This window comes from Bactrocera latifrons, unplaced genomic scaffold, assembly GCF_001853355.1.
Source record: "Bactrocera latifrons isolate USDA-ARS-PBARC rearing strain unplaced genomic scaffold, ASM185335v1 scaffold_216, whole genome shotgun sequence".
Lineage (NCBI taxonomy): Eukaryota > Metazoa > Arthropoda > Insecta > Diptera > Tephritidae > Bactrocera > Bactrocera latifrons.
Genome location: NW_017535697.1, coordinates 416,008 through 422,375, shown reverse-complemented (window position 1 = coordinate 422,375; position 6,368 = coordinate 416,008). Strand labels below are relative to the sequence as shown.

The 6,368-nt window shown below is 36.0% G+C and overlaps 1 non-coding gene across 1 annotated transcript; it reads right to left on the bottom strand.

Moving 5' to 3' along the window:
• Positions 1-4,419: 4,419 nt before the first annotated feature.
• Trnar-ccu lies at positions 4,420-4,492 on the bottom strand. The gene has a single exon. It is a non-coding gene; the product is annotated as a tRNA-Arg (tRNA).
• Positions 4,493-6,368: the final 1,876 nt, after the last annotated feature.

Here is a 6,368-nt window from a genome sequence, read left to right as displayed (position 1 = left end):
CATTTCGATTTAAACGGCAACATAAACAAACAAAATTGTCGAATATGAAGTGCTTAAAATCCACAGACACTCCATGAGACGAAATTACATCCACTTCGTGTCACAGTGTGGTGTGCAGTTTCATCACGATGCGTTGTCGGGCCCTACTTCTTCGAAGAAAACGGTCACACCGTTACGGTTACTGGAAACCGTTACTTGAGCATGTTGAGAGAGTTTTTCTATCCAGAATTACGCCGAATGAGAATTTCTTTCAACTCTGTGTGGTTTCAGCAAGATAGTGCAGTTCCTCATATTGCTCAACCTGTTATGACAATATCCAGAACCAATAAGCTGATATCCAGAAACTCCACATTTCGTTGGCCACCCAGGTCGCCTGACATTACTGCACCTGACTTTTTCTTTGGGGGTTATTGCAAACAGGAAGTCTACAAAGCAAAACCAACAAATTTGAATGAACTAAGGCAATCCATTCGAGAAACAATTGCGGATATTCCTGTCTCAACTCTCCAAGCAGTAATGATGAACTTTTTGGTAAGATGCCGCACATGCATCAACGAGCAGGGGGGGCATTTAAATTCCATTATTTTTAAAACTAATTAAGATATATTTAATAAAATTGAATGAGCTTTAACATAAATAAAATAAAAATGAATCGCATACACTGAAAAAAAAATTATTTGAGTTTCTTAATGTAGCAGAATTCTTCAGCCACCCTGTATTTCCATTGAATTCAACCCTGAGACTCAACTGGCACGGTTTCGTACAAACCTATAAATGGAATTGATATTGAGTTGGAGTTTCAGCGGTAGTATCATCCATTTTCAATTTATCAATATCAATAATTTTACTATTATTTGACGGTCATTGCCTATTGTCTCGCACTATTTTTGCATGTACGTATACACACAATAAAGCCCTAGAATTGTTATCGATGGAGTACTTAATCTTCTCTAAATAAAGAACTGTTCCATTTCAATAAGCTTTGGCGCACTGGAAGCTTGTGGCCAATTTACTCCGACAATGCGTCAGCAATGCTATTTGATTTATGCGATGACTTCATTGCGGTGATTTTCTCCAAATAATCGGCGAATAAGGGTAGTAACAAAAACGAACAACGATAAATGTCCAAATATACAAAAAGTATCTATACTTATTATATGATATAGTCGTGAAACCACGCTTACATATATACACACGTATATATATATACATATATATAGTTTTAGAAATAATATTTAATTATGGAAAACCTATGTGCATAAATATATGTAAAATAAAATATATACAAAATAAAATATAAATAGGATAGTCTGGTCATTATAGAGCTCTATATATGATAAATGTTGGCGGCATGTCCTCGCAAGAAACGTCAACTCCGTGAGTTATCTTCGAACACTGTGCTGCCAAAATTGCACGCAAAAGTACTAACCACTCTAACGTTTGTTTAATAAAAATGCTTCATATTTAAAGTGTACAATCATTTAACTTAGTGCTTATTAAATTCTTATAGAAGTATTTATAAATATTATTGACGGCGATGAGAGTTGTACGGAGTGGGGTGGATGTATGTAAGTCACAAACCGGATCGCTGAGTCATCGAAGTTTTCACAGATCGTCGTCGAATTATAGATCGAAGTAGAAGGGTTGACCCGCGCGGTGTATAAGCGAATGTTGATGTGCGGCTTATGTAGATCGAATTATGTAAGCTTTCCCGTTGAAAACTCGTTTTGTTGGTTGAGTTGGTGTACAGGTGTGGTGAGTTAGGTTGCGTACGAGTGTGGTGTGTTATATTGATGTTGTAGTGTCATCAACTGTGGTAAATTAAACTGTTTTATTAGGAGGATGGAGTAATGTGTAGAAATTCACGCAAGTGAAGTTATGGCTCAAGCAGTTCAAGACTTTCGGTGTTTGACCAAGTATCCTTTGGGTAGTCTAAGAACATCCGTTCGCAGGCAAAGCTAAAGTAAAAAGGTGACATATCCCTCCGCAGGGTTGTGCGCTGGGTTTGGGACTCGCCACGTCAAAAACGCACCCAATGAAAAGAAACAGCAAGCCTCGGATGAGTGACTCCCCTTTTGATGACGACCATGGCAAGCGAATTAAGGACTATTTGAGGACATGTACCTGGAATGTCCGGACTCTTTATTTGGAAGGTGACTCCCTATCGTGCCACTTATTCAACCTGCTGCTGGAGAAAATAATTCGAGCTGCTAACATATGCCGATGATATTGATATCAGTTGGTGCACAGCTCCTACCAACAGGTACTACTTCGGACTGAGTAGGCAATTGAGAAGTAAAGTCCTCTCTCGATGAACAGAGACTAAACTCTCTAAGGTGCAGAGGCATAGACGATGACAACATCCGATTAGTCGGTATTACGAGTTTTCGGGAGAAAGGTTATGCGGAAGATTAATGGTCATTTGCGCATTGCTAACGGCGAGTACCGCATTCGATGCCGATTTATGCCACAAACTTAAATTGACAACCCATACTTCGTAAATTCTTTGTTTATTTTTCGCTTGTAACACTGGTATTGGAGCTATGGTTTGCAAATGTTTTTGTTTTTCATTATTAAAATAGATATGAAGTTATAGTTCAGCGATGGAGAACTGCAAAGTCGTAATTTCTTGAACACAGCTTCAAAAACCTTACACAATTCAAACAAGTCTTAAAGAATGGACACATTAACGAGTAGCCATCCTTAGATTTGGCGTTGTCCGGCTCGAAGCACCATGTAAATTCCACTAACTCACCTTTTGTGCGGTACAGTTCAAATTCTTTATATTTTCGCACGTTCTCGTTCACCACAGGGGTTTGGTTTATAAAAATGGAAAAAATGGAAAAATGAATTTGATTCAATGTACATACGCTTGTATATATGTATATTCCGGTTTTTTCTATGTTTGTGTACAATTTTAATGTTCACTTTATAATTTATTATTAAATTTATTATATAATTATTATGATTTCTAATAAAACACGATCCTTCCAGAGGATTGGATTCCAAGCAATTTTATATATACTTGTATGTACAGGTACATACACTCTATATAACTCATACACTGACCGTCATATTCGGCACACGGTTTGTTAGAAAAACGAAAATCGTTATACTTATGTAGCATATGGGAGTTATAATATACTAAAACCAAAAATCTTTTAATGACAAAGCTTTTTTTAACAAGTAAGGAAGGGCTAAGGTTGGGTGTCACTGAACATTTTATACTCTCGCATCAATACCGTTTTATTCCGCTATCATCATTGGTTCCTAATATATATATTATACAGAGAAGGCATCAGATGGAATTCAAAATAGCGTTATATTGGAAGAAGGCGTGGTTGTGAACCGATTTGACCCATATTTCATACATGTCATCAGGGTATTAAGAAAATATTATATACCGAATTTCATTGAAATCGGTCGAGTAGTTCCTGAGATATGGTTTTTGGTCCATAAGTGGGCGACGCCACGCCCATTTTCAGTTTAAAAAAAAGCCTGGGTGCAGCTTCCCTCTGCCATTTCTTCCGTAAAATTTAGTGTTTCTTACGTTTTTTGTTAGTCGGTTAACGCACTTTTAGTGATTTTCAACATAACCTTTGTATGGGAGGTGAGTGTGGTTATTATCCGATTTCTTTCATTTTTGAATTTATATGGAAATGTCTCTAGAAAACGACCCTGTAGAGTTTGGTTGACATAGCTATAATAGTTTCCGAGATATGTACAAAAAAATTAGTAGGGGGTGGGGCCACGCCCACTTTTCCTAATGCATATTTATGGTTTAGTTATGACACTTTATAAGTTTTCGGTTTTCTCCATTTTGTGGGCGTGGCAGTGGGCCGATTTTGCCCATCTTCGAACTTAACCTTCCTATGGAACCAAGAAAAACGTGTACCAAGTTTCATCATGATATCTCAATATTTACTCAAGTTACAGCTTGCACGGACGGATGGACGGACGGACAGACAGACATTGGATTTCAACTCTACTCGTCACCCTGATCACTTTGGTATATATAACCCTATATCTAACTCTTTAATTTTAGGACTTACAAACAACCGTTATGTGAACAAAACTATAATACTCTCTTTAGCAACTTTGTTGCGAGAGTATAGAAACTGGTTTAATGAACAAGTGAAGGTAACGCACTTACATATATTGCTAGACAATGCAAACTGCTGTTCACATTCATTAGTAGATCTTAATAAGGGCATATTTGAATTATCATAAAAGTTTCGTCCAATTCAGAAAATAACTTAAAAGAACTTTTCCTTGAAATATGTAAACGGGAATGTCCCAAACAAAATTCTATTTGACGAAGGCTCATTATGGCAATATCCCTATATCTCTTTCTTACTATGCTGCATCCCAGTAACATAACCGAAATAAAAGTGTTTTATAAAAAGTAATTTCTAACCTTACCCCAAATGGGACTCGAACCCACAATCTTCGGCTTAGGAGGCCGACGCCTTATCCATTAGGCCACTGGGGCGAATCAAACATATTAACAATATTCTCAAACTTAGACACGGCAGTTTTGAATATTGTTTCTGTTTATGGTTCTTAACCATATTAATCAGCTGTAAATTGACGTTCTTTTTAAACTACTGACACAGCCGACTTTTGTAATTTTTGCAGTAGATGTCGCGTTAATTAAAACACGTTAGGTGCGTGTCCATTATATTATGGGAACTAAAAGTGGCCATACACGACACACATGTGCGTTCGATCGGTATGTGTGCGATTGTGTTTCTTCGTCAATGGGCTTGTTGCGCATACCGATCCATGTTCGCGAAAATGTTTGAATTTTTACGATCGGTGGGCACACATGTGTGTCGTGCATGGCGCTGTGTGCGGATAAAATCGATTTTTTTGAAGATTTTTTTAGGAGGAAAGAAATAATTGATTCAAAAGAAATTTCTAGGCTTTATAATTATGCCTGAACATCTTTCACAAATTTTTTAGATATAAAACCTTTGATATTTTGCATTTGGGAAGCAATTGCCCGAAGCATCTCTCTTTTTCCGACAGCGGGCACGATGCATTTCGCAATTTCTATCGGAAACAAAAAATTCAAAGAGACTCATGTTAAAAATAATTTATCTTCTGATTTATATTACAAAATTCCAAAAAAGTCTAAAATTTTACAATTTTTTTAAAAATTTAAAAAGTGGATTTTGACCAAAAAAAGTTTACCTTTTGCTGTTTAACATAATTTTATGCCAAAGATAATAAACTGTGCCCCAATTCCAAACGACATTTAGTTTTTTCTATCCTGCCCGCTAATTAAGAATAATCGTAAAAATGAAAAACCGAGAAATCGTGCTTCAAAGTTTTGGCTTTTTGCCCAATCGCTCATATATTTATCTGCTAGACGGTCGGCCGTCCTTTAGCTTCGAAAATATTTCAAATTCACATCTAAAACTTTGAAGTCATATTCTTAGATATATATTTAAGCAGAAAAGAGTCTATTGTTTGAAGCTTCTAAAGCAAGCTCCCCCTTAATAAAGATTTCGTATCAGTATTTATTGATCTTATAAAAAATCAATTCGCAATTTTGCAAACGAAAAGTGATAAATATAAAAATAAAATTCAGAAAAAAAAGTTGGAATAATTTATTAACAAAATGAAAAGAAATAGGTAAAGTACTACATTAGAAATAAATTCCAAGAAATGTTCCGCTTGCGAGTCGCACATGTTCACTGTGTGAAGAACGAACGCAAAATGGAATTGTACGTCGTGTATGGCGAAACGATTTCATACAGATCGAACGCACATGTGTGCCGTGTATGGCCCCTTTAACTCAGACGGGATATCAAAGCTTAGAAAAAAATATATTTTTATGTATAGTTTAGTAACATTAATTTAATAAAACCAAAATATATATTTTAACCCACAGAATAAATTCTATCCCTCGGGACTCGCTCGGGATCTTTGACCATATATTAGTTTAAAGCAATATGGCAACCACAAGTATTTGATTTGACATATTTACCAAGTGTTGTCCCCTTCAAAATTTATTTAACACAATCAATGTTTATGCAGAATTTGTTACTGTATATATTTGAGTTTTATTTTTGAGCAAATTGTAATTGCTAAATAGTTCTAAAGTTATTTATTTGTACCATTTTGCCTTAGAATAACAGGAACAGCTATTAGAGTGGGAAAAATGTATTGGGGGAAAAATTGTGTATCTCACAGCATAATGTATGGAATACAATGCTCGCGACAGACTGCAAACGACATCTGTCAAATATTAAAATACACACGTTCTTATGGACAGACTTATTTTGACAGCTGCACGACTACACGACTGCAGGCCGTCAGTTCGTTCTCGCTAACTTCAATTTGATTCTATATTTGCCAAC